Source organism: Cnephaeus nilssonii, assembly GCF_951640355.1.
Source record: "Cnephaeus nilssonii genome assembly, chromosome: 2".
NCBI lineage: Eukaryota > Metazoa > Chordata > Mammalia > Chiroptera > Vespertilionidae > Cnephaeus > Cnephaeus nilssonii.
In genome coordinates, this window is record NC_137073.1 from 98,245,487 (window position 1) to 98,268,709 (window position 23,223).

General features: G+C 42.0%; 1 protein-coding gene across 2 annotated transcripts in view; it reads right to left on the minus strand.

Annotated features, from left to right (window-relative positions):
* Nucleotides 1-23,022, minus strand: part of BASP1 (brain abundant membrane attached signal protein 1) — a 43,386-nt gene extending 20,364 nt beyond the window's left edge. Inside the window, exon 1 of one of the 2 annotated variants that reach the window (XM_079793183.1) lies at nucleotides 22,810-23,022. The gene's annotated coding sequence lies outside the window, so the exon portion shown is untranslated. Of the gene's footprint in view, nucleotides 1-12,339; nucleotides 12,519-22,809 lie in introns of those variants that run through there. The other variant, XM_079793184.1, reaches the window with a different exon arrangement.
* Nucleotides 23,023-23,223: the final 201 nt, after the last annotated feature.

Consider the following 23,223-nt stretch of genomic DNA (forward strand, 5'->3'; position numbering starts at 1 on the left):
GTATTTGAGTGTTTGGACTGAAATCATCATAAGCAACAAAGACAGAGGAAGCCTCATGACCCTGGGGCTGCAGACCAGTAAATGCCTAAGAGCTTCATGGTGGCCCAGATGAGGAGATTTCTCTGCTCACTGGTTCCCCCTTTTCCAGGAAACAGTGGGGAGCCGCTAAAGAGACTATGCTCGATATTTCCCAAATCCTCTGCAATACATTTATCCCCCAATTCCCATAGTACGAAGCCCACCACGTCTTGTGAGTTAAATCTGAAACATCTGAATTACCGAATCCATCTACTTTACTCCTGCCACTGTCTTATACTAAAAGGGATCCGATTTCTTAAGTTTGACTGGGGGTTGGTCCATCAAAGGCAGACTTTGTGCTGGCCCAGGAATTGTATATGGGCCACATCAAAGGTGATTCCCAATCACTGGTGCTGTTTGAAACAGCATTCGTGTTAAGAATTACAGCTTCGTAGATCTAGAAGTGAATAGAAGTTGTGAGAAGTAGTAAGGATGTTAAGAAGTTGTAGGGGTGCAGTGGGGGGCATCTTTTCCTGTTTCAGACTAAAAGTTTTCTGCTTAAGGGCATGTGTAAATGGCCCTAAGACATGTCTCCATGTTCCTGTATTTCAGACCCCACTGGGGAGGGGTTGAGGTCCTTATATTATAGCTAGAAGTGGGGTGAGTGCAGTCATATTGCTTGTGATGGCTGTAGAATGGATCGGCTGACCATGGTGGACCCATCAATTGTGAGGGATTGGATCTTGTGTACACTGTCTCCAGTCTTGCTTTAAGTAAATGCTGTACCACTTGAAAAAAAAAAAAAAAGAATTACAGCTTCGGATCCATTTCAGAAGTCTGAAAGTATATGGCACACACATCCTTTCGGCAGTCTGGTATTCAACTGATTTCTACTGTAGTTGAAAAAACACATGGTAACATTTATGCTTTCCTATCCCCTAAACTAAATGAAAACATCACAGTAACATAACATAGCTGTATATGTGAAGTCAGGAGCCACAGCCTTTACCACCTATCTCATGGAAGGGTGGAGGCAGTATGCTACAGGTGTTCCAGAATGTTCTTTCTTCCTTTACACACATGATCCACTTTCTCATACTTCCGTTTTAAGAAAGGTGCAAATTTATGGGGATGGGAAGGTTTATAAAAACATCACTTATTTAAAGATATGCCCTCCTCTCTCAGCCTCCCTCCCCTGCAATATTTCTTTTAGAAGGAAAAAAGGTGCTTGCCTTTTGTTTAAGTTGTTTTTCCTAAAGTTCCAGTACACAGGATATTAAAAAGCTGAGCAAATATGTACTATTACAAATAATGTTAGTCATTTTTTTGCTGTTTATAGGTTTTTAAACATCTTATTGATAGTCATAGAGACATAATAAATATTTACAATCTCTTAATCGCTCTTAAATTAGAAGTGCTGACTTGAGCATCTATTAAGAGAAAAAGTTATCACACTATAATTGTCAATGTCATTATAAGTTTTTCCAAACCCATAGAATGTACAAGACCAAGAGTGAGTCCAAATGTAAACTATGGACTTGGGGCGATTATGTGTCAATGTGGGTTCATGGATTGCAACAATGTCCCAATCTGGTGGGGGATGTTTTTTGGGGGGAGGGGGGCGGGGAAGCTGTGTACCTGTGGGGCAGAGGGTGTATGGGAAATCACTGTCTTCTGTTCAGTTTTGCTGTGCATCCAAAACTACTTTTTAAAGTCTATTAAAAGAAAGAGAGAGAGAGGGAAAACACCACAGAATCATTTTCACCCCCATACATTGCAGATATGGGTGTATATTCAAGTTTCTCCCTCTCCTGCTTTTCTATTAACTGAGTAATAATCACATTTAAAAGGAAAAAAAAGAAACTACGATTACACTGTGGTTGACAGTAATCACTAAAACTATGAATGGCGCATCAAAGGATGCCTTCTTACTCTTTGGGAGCAGCACAGTGAGGTAGTGCCTTACTGTGATGTTAGTCCTTTCTGTCACTCAAGAACCACAGAGTGTGAGTGAATGAGGGAGGCCTTTTCTTCCAAGCAACCAACCACTCAGCCTGAAAATGCAGCACACCTCAAATGTTGTGAGGAAATCACAGTATGGTTCAATATCTCAGTCAAGAGTCCCCTGACTTAATATTTTCAAAAAGCTTCAGTTTGAATCTCAGAAAACCCCAACTTGGCATGCTGTCTCCATGTAGTAGTCTTGCAGCCTTGTCTGTCCCCAAATCCATCAGCTCCTGGTGGGTAAGTGGGCCAGGAGGCTTTGTTTTGTTTTGGTGAATTGACCCACAGCCTGACACCCACCCAGCGCAGTCCAAGGGACTGGAGAAGAAGGCGTCTGGGAGCCTGTGGCCCTCGGGAGCTCACAGGAAGAGCGATCGCTGTGCACGCTGGCTCTGCTCCAGTTCTGGAACGGACCCTATGAAAGCTTCAGAATCTCATCATTTCCAACAAACACAGCTAATGCACGGCACTTCTTTTTAAAAAGTCAAAGAAAAGTTACCCTAATTGGAAGCAATAAAGTAAGCTTTTTTATTAACTGGGAACAATTCAAACAAGTTAAGAGCATGGAATGTGGACCAAGACGGGCTGTGTCACACTGGTTACGTGACCTGTTGCTTATTTCCCTGTGCCAAAGCTTCCTCATTTGCACAACGGGGTAACAGCTGTACCTACCTCATCAGCTTGCTGCATCTCAAAATGTTAATCTTTGTAAAGCTCAAGAACCCCGCTTAGTACAGGGTAAGCCTGTGTTCAGTAAACTAAAAGGTAGGGTTTTCTGCAATTTATAATTAAAAGAGATTACAAAAATGCTGTGAAATGTCATTTTAAAAATAAATCTTTGCAGTTTCGCCTTCCTTGTAATGATGGTTTTATGTTTTCAACGTAGTTCAAAATCACAACCATCCAGGCTTTTTATTTGGTAGAGTCTTTGAAAACATGTATCTCTTAACAGTTCCAACTGCAGGACTGTAGATTGAAAAAGGAAAGGCAAACACCACTACCCTACAGGGCTGGCATTTCCAAAGACCTGACTACCTCCAGCGGAGGTTACCAGTAAAGAGGACTTTGAATAAGCACAAGTTCACAGATTTGGGAGAAATCCGGACTAGAAGAGTTTTGCTTCACTATTTGAAGCTTGTGCTTTTAACCACAAGAGGACATTATCAGATGCAGATGTGCCACACATGTAAATTCCTAACTGGGTACCAACTAGGATCCACCTGACGCTGCAAGGCCCCGGGAAGATCATGGAAGCTGTAACTAAGATCAATAACTCGGGCTGTCTCAACACATCTTGCAGGACACTTAGGCCCCGACCCCGGGGGGGGGGGGGGGGGGGGGGCGGGGCCAATGTTATCATCAAATATACAGCCTTCTGTTAACTGTACAGTAGTCCCCACTTATCCACTGTTTCACTTACCCACAGTCAATAGTGGTCTGAATGTGTTAAATGGAAAACTTCAGAAATAAACAATTCGTAAGTTAGAAATTGTGCGCCATTCTGAGTAGCATAATAAAGTCTCACTGTCCAGCTCAGCCCTACCCAAGACGTGAATCATCCCTTTGACCAGCATCTCCCCAACCCATTAGTCACTCAGTAGCCCTCAGGTTATCAGATCAACCATCTGAGTATCGCAGTGCAGTGCTTGCGTTCAAGTAACCTTTACTTTACTGAATAGCCGGAAGCACAGTGCGGTGATGCTGGCTGGCACTTTGGATCTGCCAAAGAGAAGTCATAACGTGCTTCCTTAATGTGAAAAGGTATAGGTGCTCTCTGAAGTCTCAGGCGTCTGCTAGGATGGAACATATCCCCTGAGAATGGGGAAGGAGGTGGGGATGACTACTGCACTAACGTTGACCTATTTTACTTGGACCCTGATTTTGGTGACTTCAAAAAATGGTTGACAAAGAAAAAAACAAAGTGAATGAGGGGACTTTTCATATATGCCATGCCTTCTTTCAGAAAGAGCTAAAGACAGTGTGTGCTATTTAGTCGAGTTTGATTGATTATTCAGGGAGGGATATGGATTTGTGTAGCTTTACTCCCCAACTCATTTATGTGTTCTATTGAATGAGCCAGCTAAAGTGGTTTCTTAGAGGGCTAAAAGGAGCAAACACTAAATCAATACTCATTTTCTAGGCACTTACGAGGGAGCTGGGCAGTCCTCAATTGAGTGGAAAGATACTTAAAAGCTTACCAAAGATAATCACATTTGAATAGAAAGCAGGAGATTAATAGCTTACCCTCAAAAAGAAATTTACACATATTCTTTGAAAAGTCATTGTCATATCAATATTTAAATACGATCCATATGAGTCCTATTTAAATAGTTATAGCATTCCACACTTCAGATATTGACCAGGAATTAGGAACAGTTCACAGTGCTGGGCAATAGGATGACAAATTGAAGATGGTATGATGCAGGAAGAACAGGTGGCAGCAGATGATGAAGAAAAGATGGGTCAAGTTCAGGTGCTACGATGGCGGTGGCTACACTTTGGTACATTTGGTTGAGACTATTTGGGGGCCAGGCAAGCATTTTTACTCCAGGCTTCCACGGTTTCTATAGAAACCCTGACCTTAGAGTATCAAATGCTCAACACAGACTAATAAAGGTTTCTGCACACGGTTCTGAGGCTTGACATTAGTCTCCATTAACACTTAACTACATGTTTCATCAAATAAACATCAAATTAGTTCCAAGATAAACATCGGTAGGTGTGAGTTGAAAGGGAGAGCAGGGAGGCTCAAGCTTCTTCGGTTTCTTTGAAGTTTTATTTTGGTTTCAATAAAAACTCAGCTAGCCAGCTATGGAAATTGAGTGGGTTGAAAATAGTGGCCAGTTTTCCTGGACAGGAGACTAAGATGATGGGGAGATCCAAATGAGCCTGGAATGACTGCAGGGAGACAGTCCAGTGCTGTTCTGAACGAAGAGGGCCATTTAAATGGAGAAGAAATAGAAAGGCACCTGGGCAATAGGGTAGGTATAATTCACAAAAATATTTCAAGTTCCAAACCAATGAAAGTGTCTGTGGAAGTGTCAAACGTCCCAAGGAAAATGTGACAGTTAAAGACAAGAATCCCCCAAATAAGCGCCTACATAATTAAATAGCCTCCACACACACATCATGGTCCGTACTACTTTGGTGACACTGTAAGGAGCCTGACTTTAGAAAGCAACACCAGGGAACATGTAAGGTCCAGGGAACAGGATCCTCATTTACACCCCTCACTTCCAGAGCTCCACACCTGGAATGCCTGTAAGTCCATTCAACCACAGGCTGAGGCAATCTTCCTTCTTCAAAATAAAAACCATTCAAGCCACTAGTGTTAAGAACAGATGTTTTGTCTGTGTTCTCATCCCAACAGCAGTCCAGATGAGCTCAAGGAGGGTTCTTGATGTCCCTGTCAGACAGCCTTCCTGACATCTGTCTTCCTTACACCTCCATGAAGAATTCTTGGTTGTTTACCACAGCCTGGGCTGGAAGATTCCACTAACAAACTTTCAAGATTCACAGAAAAATTCCAGCTTTTGAAAATTTCAGGGGAATTACACAGCAACACAAGCAGCTCCTTTGATACACAGAATTGTGCTGTATTAACATCAAGACTGCCTACTGAGAATTTTTTGTTAAGATATGGATCAAATTAAAACTGTATTACTCACCACACTTGAACTACTCAACTTCTAGATATTGGGGTCTATGAGAACTTGATAGAAATATTTAATTCCTATTATTAAAATATTTGTTTTATAAACATTGAATGAAAACTAAACTCTGAGGGTATGCTCTCAATCATGAATTCCATATTCTCAAAAGTGTTATGTACATAAAACTAAATAATAGCCCATTGAACTTAGAATATCTCACATTGCTTAGTCAAGTCAAAGAGGTGGATCTGACAGCAAAACAGAGAAAGAACAGAGGTAATGACTGATGATCCAAGTAGTTAATTTAATGACTATCTGCTGGTTAATACCTCTATCCCATGTTATCTACAGACTAACACTTGTCTCACTGTAATTACTGGTGTACTTGTTTGCCTTCACTGACCATAAGCTCCTTAAAAGGAAGGAAAACAGGTCTTGGCATCTATCTCCCAGCTCATTCAATAAACAAACATTAATTGTGTAATATCTTAATGTGGTTTGTGTCTCCCCACATTGCATTTAACAGGGAAGAAAACCCCCACATTGTTTGCTCACTGGAGCTGCTCTTAAAAAGCTTAGTCCTAGAAATATGCTTACAAAAGCCACTGATCTTTAAATAAAGAATGAATTCATCGCAAAAGCAATACTTGTACCTTTTAACTATATAAAATGATTATCTAGTTATGACTTCAAATGAATAAGTGTACATCATGAGTGTCCAACCCAATGATGAATTTGTAGAGCAGAAGTAATGTCAGAATCTAAATATCTACACCAATTATGCCTCCGGCCACAGCAACGATTCTGATTATATCTTCCAATTTCGAAACCAAAATAATACCTTCGCCCTAGCAAGTCACATCAGAGGGTTTAAAAATAATAATAAAGGAAAATATCCTCTAGTAAATTGCTTGGAAATACACATCAAAAAACGTATCAGTCACCCAGTTATTCATTTGTGTCATAAATGGCTGCTCAACCATCGATACCATGTCATTCCAGCTAATTACATATTCTAAGGACGCAATCTACGATCTGAGCCAAGGCTTCAAAACAAAACATGAAGTTTGGTATGTGAAAGATCAGCAGTCAGTATGGCGAGTTAGGGAGGCTGAATAGTACATAAAATAAAAAATTGCCAATCTATTGCCTATCTATTCTACTTAAATCACACTGACTTGACCCTATGGAGTAGATGACCCACCCCTGTCCTGATGGCCAGCTCCTTTAGATCCTATGGAAGTATCATCCTGTATGTTGGGGGAGGGGCATCAGGGGAAGGAGGAGGGGCTAAAGGAGTCACAGCTGCAGACAATTACCACTTTAGGTACTGATTTAACAATAAAAGTAGCAAGTCTTTATAGTACATATGATAAGAGATTGTCTTATACCCCAACACAGCTCACAGATGTAGACAATAAGACCCCGCAACCACCTCAACTATAACTAGTTCTAATATGTAAAAAAGATGCCTACTAAAATAAAACTTTTACAAATAAAGCATCAATATCTAGAAATGTTTTAGAATGAATCAATTGTATTGCCAAATTAGACTTGCTTACTGGAACTCTGCATTATTATTTAACTACAGGTTACTTTAGAAACCAATTCCATATTATAGTTAAAAAAACTACATTTTTTAAAATGTAATAAGAATTCCATCAATAAGAGCTGGCTTTAGAAAACTAGACACTGATCTGTGAAGGCCAGTAACGTCAAGGGTGAGACAATGAAAGTTGAATACTGACCACCAGGAAGTACATGAGCCCTAGCCGGTTTTGCTCAGTGGATAGAGCATCGGCCTGCAGACCAAAGGGTCCCAGGTTCAATTCTGGTCAAGGGCATGTACCTTGGTTGCAGGCTCCTCTCCAGCCTGGGCCCCGGTCAGGGCTCGTGCAGGAGGCAACCAATCAACATGTTTCTCTCACATCCACGTTTCCATCTGTCTTTCCCTCTCTCTTCCACACTCCCTAAAAATCAATGGGAAAATATCCTCAAGTGAGGATTAACAACAACAACAAATAAAAGCACATGAAAACATGGGACAAGATGGTGGGGAGGGTGGATCACAAATGTTGTTTTAGTTGTGTTCTTCTCTCCCTCCCCCCGCAAAACACTGTGATGTTTGTAAAAGGTTTATTACAAGCTGGTTCCTGGATATGAAAATAAAGGACAACACTCGGTACATGCATTATTTGTATAGCATGATGCCAAGGGTCACTATGAAAAACATGTCGTTCTCTCTGGAAACTGACATCCAAACATGAACAAAGCAAGGTCCTGGCCTGCAGGAACTCACAATTTAGAGTAATTGTCACAGCACAGAACCAGGACTAGATTCCTATTTATTTGGTTAGGCTTGTAATTGACTAATGCATAAATTAGGTTTTAAACCATATGCTCATCTGGGGGCTGAATACTCCCGACTTCACAAATGCTGTCATAAAAATGCACTGGTCTGCAGAGGACCCACAGTGTTCAATGACTTGGAAGAGGGATGAGGAATGTTAGGACAATGAGCCCAGCTTTCATTCCTTGTGGCTTACTTCTGAAAAGATTCCACAGTGCAATACTATTTGTTTCCCACAAATAATATACAATTCATTCTTCCTTTGAGACTCTACCTTGGGAGGAAACTTAGATGCATGAGCCATTAGTACTAATTACTCATAATGTCTCAGGGATTTAGAACAATTACTACTAAGGTTATGGCCTGGAAACAGAATAATTACACTAATTGGAATTCATCAGATATCCATCTTCATAGTAAGCACAACTGATGAGGTGAAATTTACTATCCATAAATGGAAATCATCTAAACTTCCAAAGGTGACTTTCAAAAGACATGAGCCCTCCATGAATATAATGTACTGTAGGCAACCTTTGACACTGAACAAATGTGGAGAGCTTGGTATGTTACAAAGCACAGTCATGGGTCAACAAAACTAACACATCCCTGCCTCCTGAGTCTTTCTATCTAGAGACATTAAATAATCACATCAGTTTTGATAAATGTAAGGACAAAAAATAAAATGGCAAGTGCTATGGGAGGTGTGGGGACAGTCAGGGAAGGCATCTCTGAGAAAAGTGACATTTAAGCTGTGGAGTACTTGGACAGTGGGAAAAAAAATATTCCAGGCAGAAGGAACAGTAGGAAAGACCTTGGAACATTGTGCAGGTGGTGTGGCTAGAGAACAGAAGGTGGGTGAGAGAGTAAGAATGAAAGGGGGTGCAAGAGGGAAACAGGTGGTGAAGATGCAAGACCTTGCAGGTCAGTGAAGGATTTTATTATTTTATTCTAAGGGTATTATATAAAGTCTTAGGCACAGGAATGTCAGGCTTAGATTTAGATGAGTATTGGGCTGTAATCAAGAACAGGAATAGAGGCTTTGACAAGATTCATGGCTTAGAGGGTGGGTGAAGGGGAGCAAAGTCCACCAGCCCAAATGCCTCTTTAGGGTACTGGTTATTTTATGCTGGTTAATTTTAAGAAATAGAAGGTCTGGGAGAAGCTCTAAAAGTCAAGTAGAGCCCTAACCGGTTTGGCTCAGTAGATAAGAGTGTCGGCCTGCAGACTGAAGGGTCCCAGGTTCGATTCTGGTCAAGGACATGTACCTTGGTTGTGGGCACATCCCCAGTAGGGGGTGTGCAGGAGGCAGCTGATCAATGTTTCTCTCTCATTAGTGTTCCTAGCTCTCCCTCTCCCTTCCTCTCTGTAAAAAATCAATAAAATATATATATTTTTAAAAATAAAAATAAAAGTCAAGTAGAAGTTATCCTTCGTAAAAGGGCCTTTTTGAAGGAATCTCCATTTGTAAGGGTGTTTTCCCTATTGTATCAGGAAGGTATCTAAATCCCTAGAAACTGTTATCAATCAAAAAGGCATAGACTTAAATCTGAATAATAATTTTGCCCTTGTTACTGGTACTTTTTCTGGTAACTTCCCATAACTCACTCTCTACACCCAACATCTTCTTTTGTCTTTAGTTGAAGGTGGTATACCTATTATTAAAATTGAATTTTAATCTGTCTCAACTTGATTATCAGACGAGCTAGAAGAACCTTGAAAGGTGTAGGAAAAATTTTCCTCCCCAACAAGGGAAATGGGCATATGTGTGAAATAATTACAAAGTAGATTTGATAGACCTTTGTTACCAGGAAGAACCCTTCTTTCTGGAATAAATGGAAGAAAGTGCTATTGACCAAGACAGTGAGCATTGAAAGTAGACCGTGGGCATTGGCTTGAAAATAAAGGCCATATAAATTAAAGAGCTAAAATAAGATGTTCTATAGTAACTCACATGTCTCATGCAGAAAATTTGCCAGTGAAAATTTTTATGAAAGATATTGATCAGTATCAACTTCCCATTATCTTTAGGGCCAGTGGTTTATCTGGTCTAGTAAAATTGAATGATTATATTCAATTAGACTGTGGAATAATGAAGCAATATTTTTATTGTCATAGTTAACACAATGTGACACAATCTGAAATTTGAAACAGAAAGCAGTAATTGCATCATCTGAGAGGGCACCCTCAAAAGTTAAAAATTGCTTTTTTTAAAAGGGCCTCTCAAAAGAGTTAAGTGTGGACATACCCACATCCACATTTGTCGAGAATGTCCCTCAAAGAATCCCTTAAGTATCACTATTTGTCTTATTGCCTGGAAAAACCCCAAAATTCATTAGCCTTGACTTTTATGTCATCAAAGACTCCTGACACATGTGATTCCTGACACACCTTCCTTCCCAATACTTAGTGTCCCACTATATAGAAACCTAGACCTCCACCCATTCCTCCTACATGGGCTTTTGTTAAAGCGTCTGTCTTCTAATGTCTTCAAGTCTCCATCCATTAAGACTAGCCCCCTAGTAACATTCTGTATGGCAAATCCCTACCAATAAGCATGGATGCTAGAACAGAATTTGAAACAGGCCTGCACATATGGTCAATTCTTCCATTATTGGATGGGAGATTTTAAAGTGGGCTTTCTCAGAACAACTCTATTTACTCAAGACTAGATGGTTCTTTACACTATATGTGCTAAGTCAATCCTTCTCTCTTCCTTTATGCACTCTCTTGTAAAATTCAGGTATATATATTAAAAAAAAAACCTAATGAAAAAGCTTTCAGGCAGAGGAAAAGCATGGTAATATACTATATAGTACTAGAGTGAAAACTAGGTTTCACTATGTTAGTGCCTATTGAATAGTGGTGGCTACCTAAAGTACTGTGTTGAGAAGGATCCTCAGGCTTCATCCGTGTCCCCATGTCCATCATGAGTACAACAGAGGGAATGACGCCTGCACACCCCCTTTGCACCTCTGGGGGACACTGGAGCCACAGAAACATGGCTTTGAATCCCACGCCAGGCTCTAGCTCTTCTAGCAATGTGAATCTTAGCGAGATTACCGTCTCTGCATCTAATGTGTCAGATGAGGTCACCTATGCTTGCCCCACCTGGATTCATGAGCATTAAACCGGGGGCTCAAGGGTTGGGAGTTCCTCCACTTCCTTCGTGAAGCAGGAAGGCATGAAGCAGCACTTTGCATAGAAGCTTGAAATTGTTCTTCAGTGTAAAATACCTTCCTTGGCATAAAACATAAATTGTGATGAGCTGAGTGGTATCCCCCAAAAATTCCTTTGTTGAAGCCCTAAACTCCAGCACCTCAACATGTGCCTGTATTTGGAGATATGGCCTCGAAAGAGATGATTAAGTTAAAATGAGGCCATTAGGGCAAACCTTTCATCCAATAGCATGGTGTCCTTATAAAAAAAAAATTAGGACACACTGGAAGAGACACCAGGGATGCAAGTGCACAGATGAAAGATCGTGAGAACAGAGCAAGCAGGAGGCCATCTGCAAGCCAAGGAGAGAACCCGGAAAAATCACACTGTCAACGCCTTGATTTGGGGTTTCTAGCCTCCATAACTGTGAGAAAATCAATTTCTGTCATGTAGGCCACCCAGGCAGGGGTATTTGTAATGGCAACACAACAGACTAACAGGGGAACAAAGCGCCAGTGTCTTCCACCAACTCTATTACTGCATATGCATCTGAACCCTCTCCTACCCATTGGCTCCCTCCTCTTGCCGGGCTGTGTTCTTTTCACCCTGGGAACACAGGAAGGGAGCCCTGGGGCTCAGAAACAAGAGGTAACGTTGACTGCTGACCTAGAATAATGTAGTTTTGCTTCCTGTATTGTACTTACCAGAAACCCTGCCCACACAAGGGGAATACAGACACTCCTGGGAACAGAAAGGAACGGTGTTCCCCTCTCTCCATCCAAACACATGGCTGCAAAATTACCATGCTGAACTTCCCTCAAGCACGGCCATTTCCTCCTTTTCAGGGTTTTTTTTAAATAAGAAATTCTGTTGCTCACAGGTGCCCCTCCCTCTCTCAAGACTGAACTGTTTAATTAGGTAGGGAGGTAGTTTAATGTGCTATCAGAATCCAATTTAAATGGAAATACGTCCCGGCCAATTAAACCTCACACTAACCAGTGCATGCATATTAGTGCTCTAAAACATTTGTTCTAGCAGTTAGATATTTTCTCTACCAGGTAAACTATGCAAACCACTGCCAGCGTGTCAGGGCCTGCTGGTTTGCCACGCGGCGCGCTGCTCATGTTAAAGACCCTAAGCGTTTGGGTGTCATCTTGCCTTTTAGATAGATCTCCTCCAGTTCACACCCTCTTCCAACAGGAATCATGCCCAGCTCAAATTTGGCTTGAGTTTTTTCACTCCCCTGGGAAACAGCAGTAACATTTCTTGCAGTCTGACATCATCCTGGACTTCTTTGTCCTTTATCTGAGAGTCCTGGCTCCCACTGCAGAAGTGACAAAGGATCCTCCATCGGTCATCCGCCCAGCCAAGGGGGATCAATACAAGAACGAGACCCGCAAGTAGTGCCTCTTGGTCTAAAGAAGGTAAGTGAAAGGGGTTAGCATGAGGGCATTTGTCCTGATTTGCCAACTGTTCCCTCTAACCACCACTTCTTCCCTGAACGTTTTAATATTTGTTGCTGGGAGCAAGGATACAGTTGTTGTTGTTGTTTTTTTAAAAAAAAAGTGTTAGTATTGACAGCATTAAAATTTTAAATACAAAAAAGCAAAAAAGTGATATTTTTTAAGTAGAAAGGGCTAATTAACGTGGTTATTTGGATGAGGGGGGGAGATGTGAAGACTGCTGAAAATTCATGTTTTTGTTGTTGAATTCACTTTTTTATTACATTCTCTACATTCAGAGTTAGTAGTCAATTAAACATAGTATCTTAGAAATATTACTAGAATGCTTTTCCCACTGAGAGTGCACTGCATTTAAAACTACAACTCTTACCTTAGTGAAATCTTGTGCTGTGATTCCATTGTGTAGTTACTCCTCTCTGCATTGTGGCCAGTTGCAGTCTCCTAAGACAACCGCCTACCCAGGAAACCCTAGTACAGCTGAAATCAGCCCTAAGCTCTCTGGATGGCGGAAACAAAACCAGTTTGAATAGGAAGGGTAGAGGTGAAGAAGGTGAGCTACTAATGTTTGTCTCTTACACCAATGAAACCTTCAAGGAGACTTTATTAGTCAACCATTGGACTGGATTTGGGAGAAGAGTAACATTCAGATGTGAGTCACATGAAGAAACACACACCTGGGAAACCATTATCCATCTTGTCTTGACAACGTTTTCGAGAACATTGGGACAAACACTTGTTGCTATTTGTCTGAAAACCAACACTGACATTTCTGGAACCCAGTTTCTGAAGTCCAGTTGGGTGAGGTCTCAACAAAAGATCACCAGGACTACTGAGGAAATGCTTTTGCCACAATAATCCTCCTGTCAACGGGGTGGTCTCCACCAGATTGGGTTACCACAAGAAGACCCAGGAACTACTTGTAACTTCCAATTGTTAACTAAGATCCTTTCTTTTTTCCTCAGGAAAATGAGTCATTCAGAAAAGATTCCAGAACACCTTGTTTAACCAAAACAATGTATTTAGTAAATACCCTAGCAGTCACATAACCTTACTCTACCTTCTTGATGAAATGCAGGATAAAGGGAGAAAATCACCTCAAATCTCCCCACCTGGAAATCACTGATTTCTCTAGATTTTCCTTTCCCCCAGTCATCTTAAATATGCCCAAGGCAAATATAGGAGCTCTTGATCCTCTGTTGAAACAGATGAGAACATTTTGTAAAGGTCAAAGACAGCAAATATTCCTACAGCCCCTACTGTTTCCAAGATAGCTCAGAGAAGCTTAAGACAGTGTTCTGTGAAGACCCAACAATTCTAAGGAGAACTTTTTCTATTTATCCTGAAGAAATAGGAATGTTCTGACAGTAGTTACTAAATGGTTGCTATTGTTTTCCCTTTTAATATTCTACTTCCACAATTAGATTTTGTTACTATTTGATTTGGCTATTACATTAACCTAGGTAGTAATGGTGTTTTGAAGGGCTGTCAACGGGTAAATGATGTGGGTCTTTTCAAAATCACTTTGCCAAGCAATTCAGGAAACTTGTAATGTAGAAAGTTCAACCAGGAAAAACTATTCTCTAGCACCTATTCTTCAGAGACTTAAAAAAAGAGGTTTTAATTTGAACTTATTTTAGGAATACATCTTTTTCTGAACCTGCAAAATTATAAGAACTTAAAGCATTATAAAAACTGTGAGGTCATCAAATTCATCAAAGCTTATTCTCTATTGAAATGTCTAAAGATGATCATTTAAAAATAGGAATTGAACTTGTGTCTTTTCTAAACTTCACTATCAGTTTCACTAAATACAAATGTAAACACTTAACATTGCTAACATCAGTTTCAAACATCTAAATAACAAGGTTTGAAAAATTTTTTAACATGTACCTCAGTTCCATATTTTAAATGACTACTTCAGAAACTTAGAGCCCTTTAAATCCTCTAAATCAGCCCAAATACTATAAATGATCATTCTAAAGAAAAAAAGATTAAACCTCCTGTATTATGCAGCTCTCAAACCCAGAAGCCAGATAACACTGGTAATCAGCATAAAAGCTCATGTCCACCCATCACCTCCCACAACGCTGCAGCTGCATGCTGGATTTCCCTGGAACATTTCTAGGGCCTGAAGTTTGATGATCCCACTTGCTCTGTAGTCCCCTAATTAGTCTAAAACCAACTGGCTTATTTTCAAACATGTAACCTCCATGTACAGCTCCCAACCTTGTACTACTATTAATTTTAGGTGGAAAACAAAAGATATGGCATTAAGATTTCGTTTTATGAGCCAATTTATTGAATACATGCCATGAATTCTTTGGCAGATGAAGGAAGTCAGGGGCCTATACTGTAAGAAGCAAAGGTCGGTTGAGAAGAAAAATGGTGCATAGATAAAGCAGCAGGTGGGCGCTGGAGACAAGGGGCATAGCGATGTATCAACAAGTAGTTCTTTCTGCGGGGCGGGGAGGGGGGGCGGGCACGGCTGCGGCAGAGAGACACACATAGACTCCAACTTGGATTTTCAAAAAAGTGGGAGGAATGCTTTTTTTTATGTTGCAGACAGTGAGTAAGAGGTTGACTCAAATTGAAAGGGAGGGACAGTAGGAGCGAGACTTTATTGGGAAATAACCTGGGTGTCCACTCGGCCACTAAGCAGCTCACGGGACCTTGAGTAAGCCACTAACTTTCCTAAGGGCCTTTTAAGTTCCAAAATAAGTGTTTTAGTCATGAGTTTTCAAATCTTTTGTTACGATGACATGAGTATTTACAGAGGACTTCAGTTGCAGTTAGGATAGTATTGAAAACAGCCACCGACTTCTGCAAATGAATCCCGCCCGCACCTAGGCAGAATGAAAACCAGTGAACCAACTTAGGGCTTGGTTTATTCTACTCAGGCAACTCTACTACATAGAGGGTTGACTGGTATCCGATTGGTATCTCAAAGTTAGAATTACAGCTATTTGAGTGATTGCCTCCACCTATGAGGTGTAAAGGGAAAAGTGAAGGGAGTCAAGCAAATGCACGACATTCACCCACAGTCTTTATTGGGAGCAGCCATCATCATCAGACTCAAAAAGGTATGACTTAAGGATATTAGCCTATGTTCACCGTGACAAGAGCACATCTAATCTATAAGTGACTTAATGTACCTACTGATCAAATATTGACTCTTCCCTGCATCTTCTCTATAAGACATAGTTATTCATTGAAGAACTTAGCACAACTCTCTGTAAAAAATATTGAAGATGTTAATACATTAGAAAGTTGTCCATATTACATAAGGTAAAATGGCCAAGGCTTATGGAAGTCCAATATAGCATTGTGGAGAGGAATAGGGCCATCAGACAAAGATTTGAATTATATCTCTTTCTATTAGCCCTAGAAGATTATGAACATTATTTAACCCTTATGGATGAAAAAGGGGCCACATACTAATCCTGATAAGCTCAGGGGTGGCCTGCATGGGATAAAATTCAATGAGAGCATATCAGCCAACAAATGTTCAATTCCATCCCTTAACTTCTCTAGATTTAAAATAAAATAAAAAACCTCATCAATGGAGGAAGTTTTAAAAAAGAGGCAACCACCATGTCCCAAACCTATTTTCTACAGTGAACACCTGACAGGTAAGTAAAATGTCATTTCCCTCCCAAATCCATACGATTCAAAACATGTTTAAAGAAACTATTAAAAATGACTTAATCAAAATAAGAATGACTTTACCTTCCCTCAAAAGCATAAGCCAGTGTCCAGAAGGCCAAAAAAAACCACGTGGACAGATCCCTGAATTAGATGCCTGAAAGGCTGGAACTTACTGGAGAAGGACGGATCAACCCCAAATATCTAACATTCCAAAGAAACAGGTTTGTTTGTTTTTAAGAGACCATAGTGACCAACGTCTCCATGCAGATATTTACTTGCAAAGATTTTGTCACCAGGTGACAACACCTTCCCATTCCTACATAATACAGTTTCACTCCTAGAATGGAGATAGTGGGGATGTGGGAAAGTGGAAGGGTAGTACCACGTGCGTCCTTAGAATTTTAAATATATAAATTGGTTTATATCAATCTTAATCTAATGACTACGACACTCCTTTCAAATGCCAATTAATGCACCTTGATTCAAAACACAACAAAAGCCAGTACTTTGAGGAATTTTTAAGTCTATCCCTAACATCATACAGTGAGCCTTTCTCTGAGCTCTCTCAAGTTCCAAGGACTTTCACCTTTTTTTTTCTTCATTTTAATGCCAATTCAGTGTGGAGGCTGGGGTTGTATTAACCTACCCACTTCAGACTTTTGAAACTAAGACAAGTGTCCTGGCCACATATTCAAGGTATCATAGGACTTGACTATGCCACCAGGATTATCCTAAACCTCAGACTTTAATGTCCTACCAACTACTCTCTTCAAGGCACCACCATGGCCTTGTCTGGCAACAGGCCCTCAGAAACAAGCCTATGAAACAGCTCCAGAGGTGGAGGATAAAGCAGAGCTGGGCTTCTCCCCACTTTATGGTGAATGTGCTAAATAAGATGCACTGAATAGGTGTGAGGCACTGTCCTAAAGTGTTTGAGGATTTCACTTAATCCTTAACAATAGCTCCGTATTGTAACCCCAGTTTTACAGCTGGGGATTGAGGCACAGAGAAGCTAAGCAATTGGCCAAAATTCACACAAACAGAAAATGGCTGAGACAAGATACTTAAATTAACCCAGTGAATCTGGCTCCAGAGGACAACTCCACACACTCCACCCTCCAGCCCATGCTTTCTAGATATCATTCTCCCTTCATAATGTACAAATAATAGCTGAAATACACATTTCAGAGAGACATCCAAAAAACAAACCAATAAATCCTCCCTCATCCAAAATGAACAACCACCACAACAAAATCAATTCAACCAAGTTCAAACAATGTGTAAGTGGTAAGGTGGAAATGCTGTGTAAATGCTTTGCTTCCCCACTGAACCCCATTTTCCTATGTTATCTTGAAGTGTTTCCTTATGCCCTGTGTCCCTGTGGTGCTAGCAGATGGTTTCTATTTCTCAATATCTAAAGCTTTCAGGAATTTATTCCTAGACTACGAAGCCTGCTCAATCACAACCTCCCCTCACTGATGGACTTGACTCGGCAAGAAATCTCTCTTTTCCCTGTGTTTGTTTAAAAAAAAAAAAATCAAATGCCTTTGGAAAGCCTGTTTTTGTTTTTTTTAACTTTATTTAAATCCTTAGGGTTCAGAAGGAAAACACCCTATGAGACTCTCTCAGCATCCTACTTTACCCCATGTCTGATCCCCAGAGTGTTTTGGGGGCTTGTGTCTCCTGAAAATTACAACTTAACCATATCCTGGTAAGAAATCCTGGTAAGAATTTGGCTCTATGGTTGTATTTTACTCTTGATAAGGCTCACTGGACAAGTTTTCTCACGTGACACTTACCTAGATGTCTCTCTTATCAGCTGTGGAGGAAATGGCATTTAACAGAATGGCATTTCCTTTGGCAGGCAGGGAATTTCCGTGATTTTAAGACTACCCCTGTATTTTCTCAAAAGAACTCAAATGCCATCTCTTGAGTTAATAAGCAGCCATGGGGAATTCAATGGGAGTGGTCATCCTGGCTCCATTCAACCCACTTTCGGCAAACTCCCATGCAGTGTCTCAGAATTTCCAATATGTACATCCATAAGGCCAGAAATTCCGGATTAGGATATATTAGCATCTATGAGAATGAGATCCTGTTTCTGACTGAATACACCCAGAGCCCTCAGGTCTTGATTAAACAGCAGGAAACAAAAACACAGCTCAATATACAGAAATTAGTTAGTGATGTCAATCACACAAAGTATGTTGAAATGTAGACTGAGAGGTCCAGAGGCCCCTAAGAGCCAGCTATTGTACTTATGCACTTTTTACACATATGTGTGGTCCTTAGTATAGCCTGAAAATAGAAATTACTATTCTAGTTTTAAAACAAAAAAGTAAAATCCAGAGTGGTTTGAAGTAATTTGCCCAAAGTGGCCTAGCCAGTACTAAGAGATTTTTTTAAAACCCAGTTGCTTTCCACTATTCCCTAGGAAACCTAAATAAGTAAGTAAATAAATAAATAAACATCTCCCCAACACACATCAAGAGTGTACTCTTTTTTAACATTCTGACTATGCACAACTTCAAAGTCATTTATTGATATTAATCCACAATAATTAAGCCAAAGAGTAAAGTTCATATTGCATTAGGTTATCTTAAGTCTTAAGAGACAATAAATTATAAAGATTCAGTAAAATGAGAAAACTTGATAAAATGAAGATTACACATCATCTCCCCATGTCTATATGTGTAAGTTGTTTTACCTGGTTTCCAGTTTACCAGCTAAGACTATCATTAAGATGTTAATCTTCTGATAAAGAAGGTGCAGCAATGAGAAGGTCAAAACTACACATAAGAAAAACAAAAGCCTAAGCAAACCAAGGCATGTCTTTCAACGAAATCTTACACCAAAGGCAAATGCTTTTAGCAAATAATAACTGACAGGCCTTTTGGGAACATTTTCCAAACAAAGATGTACAAGAGATCACAAAAATAAGACAAAACAATTTATATAAATCCTTTATTTAGAAGGCATTGTTTATTACAGTTTTTAAAATTCAGTAAGGTTTAATATGAGTTTTTAAGCCTCTAAGTGAACATCTTAACGTTAGATGTTCAATAAAACCCATTTGTTTAGGGTTACACTGGTAGAAATTGGAAATGAGCGTCTTAGTAGAGTAGCTAGTCTCTCTCCCTTTTACATACATATTTAGAAAGAAAATTATTTTCCAAAGACAAATATGAAGCACTATAAAATAATATTCTAAACCAACTGGCTTAATTTCATATCATTAATAAGATTTACTTTATTATATACCTGGCACCTTAATTGCTTTAAAAATGGTTTTGGGGTTTGCAATTTTTTTAATAAAACTACAATGAAAATCCAAGACATCTATTTTACAGTGATCAAGTCTCACCCAAATGTAAGTTTTTCATACTCCACTTATTTTGACCATGGAAGGAAAATAGTTTTAAATTGTTCTTAATGTGAATTAAACACACACACACACACACACACACACACACACACACACTCACACACACACACACACACACACACACACACACACACACAGTGACATCTCCAAGAACACGGAGCTGGATCCCTTTGAGCTGAGCTCTTCCATTACGTTTTCATTGGAGTGATCTGGGGAGAGAAAGGGCTCTCTTCCAGAGGCCACAGTAAAAGCACAAGCACTAGTTAAAGAGAAAAATGCCGCTGTCCATGTAGTCACTATTGAATTTTTGTCAAAAGGCCCAATTAGCTCCTTTCTCCACCTGCTAAGTCTTGGCAAAAATCGAACTAGTTACAAAGTAAGACAACTGATCTTTTTGAAAAATTCTATTTTAAAATGATTTTGCTCAGAAAACTAAGACTCATTGAATTTGGGTTTTATTGGTATATACTTGCTATTGAATTTGGTCTATATTTCAACTCACCTCTCCCTTAAAAACACAATCTACAGGGGGGAAAAAAAAGAGAAAATGTACAGATAGCCATCTAAATCATAATCAATCATTCAATACTAAGGAATAGACCAGGTACCAGGTAGCTAAACTACCAGCGTAGGCTCTTTTACATAAGGTCCAAGTTTTTATTAGAAGGAACAAAAGAGGTGATTTCCATTTTCCTGCCACGTGTTGTCTTATCAGGGTGTGCTGAAGTATAAAATTCCTATAGGTATATGTATCTGCAAAAATATACTTAGCTCTATTTTATGATACACAATGTCTCCTTTTGGATGGTAAACAAAGTAGCCCAAAGAGAAATCTAAAATGTCATAACCTGGATAATTCATATTGGAAAGAAAATCAGCCAAAGGTATATGTATTATGGCTTCTGTTAAATATTGCCAAAAAAAAAAAAAAAAAGAAGAAGAAGAAGAAAGAAAGGAATGAAGGAAGAAAGAGAAATGAACTTAACCACATTCACCCCACCAGCTGGACTGCCTTCTTCCTCCCCATGAGTGGATTTCCATCTCCATGGGGGTTTGCCTTTGGGGATTCCTACTGAAACAATGAGGTAGGAAGCAAGAGAAAAATAAAATGGTTAGGATCCTGACAAGGTAACCATTTTCTCTGCTCTGGGTTTTGTAGGCCATCTTGTTCCTATAAAAGCCAAGATGTCTCAATTTTTCCTAACTAGTGAGACCAATGTCCCTTAATCAAACGACCAGCAGCAAAAAAAAAAAAAAAAAAAAAAAAAAAAAGTCAGTGAATTGATGCAAATGAAGAGTGACCATCACTGCAGTGCTATGTTATTGGAAAAAGAACAATGGAAGTACTGGAAAGTAAAATAATAGTGTTCTATTTTTAAAAAAAACTTTAATCCACAATTTGCTCTCATTATAAACGCTAATCTTAATTTTTGGTCATTTTAAATCACTAAGAAAGAAAAGGTGAGGGATAGCCTGATAAACAAGAAACATGCACACGGGGGTAGGGGTGGAGGGGAGACTGTCATTTTTACCCAAGGGTTTCATGCCACATTTAGGGCACACGCCTTTGTTCCTCCACCTCGTAAGGGAGTGGGTGGGTGGGTGATGGAGAGATCAGACGCGGCTGCCGGGCGCCCTCCACACCCAGCTCTCCCGCGCATGCGCGAGGCCAAGACAAAGGAATAGGTAATTACAGTCCGGATTCATTCATTTTGCCCGCAGCACTGGGGATCTGTTAGCCCAGGCTGTAATCCCACGGGGAAGGGGCTGAGGGGGTCGGTCCACACCCCTTTGGGAGGAAGACCACCTCGATGCTGCTAAGGGTTTGACGGTAACCTGCCGCGTACGTGCTGCTGGCCTCGCGGGAGACCGAGGTGTGTCCACCCGGCTCGAGGCACTACCACTGCGCCCGTGTGCGCTGCGCTCATTTCAGCAGGGTGGAAATTACACACGCAAGGGCTGTCCACCGAGTCCCGTCTCAAGGCGGAAAGATCTCTGGGGAAGCAGATAAGGAGCCCAGCCAAGCATTCGATGAATATTCATGAAAAGAATGCGGTTGGTCTGTAGCCGGTAGCCGCACGTAGTGGGTGCAATCCGATCCAGGGATTCTGCAATTTCCATTTTTCGGAGGTGGGGGCGGGGGGGGGGGGGGGGGGAGGAACGGGAACCGGGCGTCGGGTTGCAGGGTTCGTGCTGGAGGCAAAACCTGCTAAACCCCAAATCTGTGCTCACAGAGGGGCTGGGCCCGTGAGGGGGCCAAGCTCGGTCAGGTTCAAGCTCACACCCTCCGGCCGGGGCTGAAGACTCCAACAATTTGAATGCTCCGAGGGGCCCACAGGTTAGTGGGAAAGCAGTTCAGCCGCGTCCGAGGCTGGGGCTTTGACCCACTCAGATGTGCTTCTGGAGGGGGGCACGTTGTCCTGGGACCCTCGCATTCCTTGGCCACTCGGAGCCAAGATTCAGGCGTCCCCACTGGCCAGGGAAACCCATCTGATAAAGCCAAAAGCCACCTCCTTCCTCCGATCAGACCAGATTCCCCATGTTCTCTCCCCGCTCGCTCCCGCCCCGCCCCACCCCCACCCTCCATTTTTACTGCTGCGCCCCTCGCACCAGGCGCTTTCTGCCCGCCGTGGACGGTTCCGATGACAGATACGCTCCCTGCAGCCCCACACACCCGGCTCTTTGGGGCTCGGTGCGCTAAAAGGGTTTCGCATTCGGCAGTTTTGTCAATTAGCAGCTTCTCTCCCGTTACCCACCATCCCCCGCCCCAACTCCGTTTATCAGACTCGCCACCCACCCCACCCCCCCCACCCCGCCGCCCCCATCCTCTCCACCAAGTGAGTGGCTGAAGTCTCACCTGGGGCGGGGGAGCTTCACCCCAGATCCCCGAAGTGCGATGGAGCCCTCGTGGAGGGACCCCATGCCCGTGGAGGGATCCCATGCCCGGCGTTGTCTAACCCGGCCCTGCACCCCCACCACCCACCCACCCACCCACCCCAGCTGCAGCGCGGAGCGGGGAGGAAGGGCCTGGGGAGCCGGGCGTGGCGCAGCGGGGGAAACAGAGACCCCAGGGGTGCCGGCACCTTGGGTCTGCGGTGGCCACGGGGCCAGGGCCACCCGGACGCGCCTCCTTACCGGCTCTGGGTGCCTGTGCCGCCCCTGGGGGAACGCGGTGCCGCCGAGGGGCCCGGGTCGCTGGCGTCGTCCGGCCGGGTGGCTGGCCGCTGGCGGAGGCTCTCTCTCCCGCTGGACGGCGGAGTCCGAAGCGAGGAGCAAGTTGGAGCGCTGCCGCCGCCGCCGTCGCCGCTGCCGCTACTGCCGCCGCCGCTGCAGCCACTGCATTTCTTGCGCTCGCGCTCCCCCTCCCCTTCCTGCCCAGCGCCCTCCCCCGCCGCGTCCGCCGGCCCAGCCTCCCTCTCTCTCCGGCTACCCCGCCCGCCGCCCTCCCCCTCCCCCTCCCCCTCCATCTCGGTGCCCCGCCCGCCTCCCCTCCACTCCCCTCCACTTCTGTGCGCTCCCTAAGTCCCCTCCCCTCCCCCTAGCCCCTTC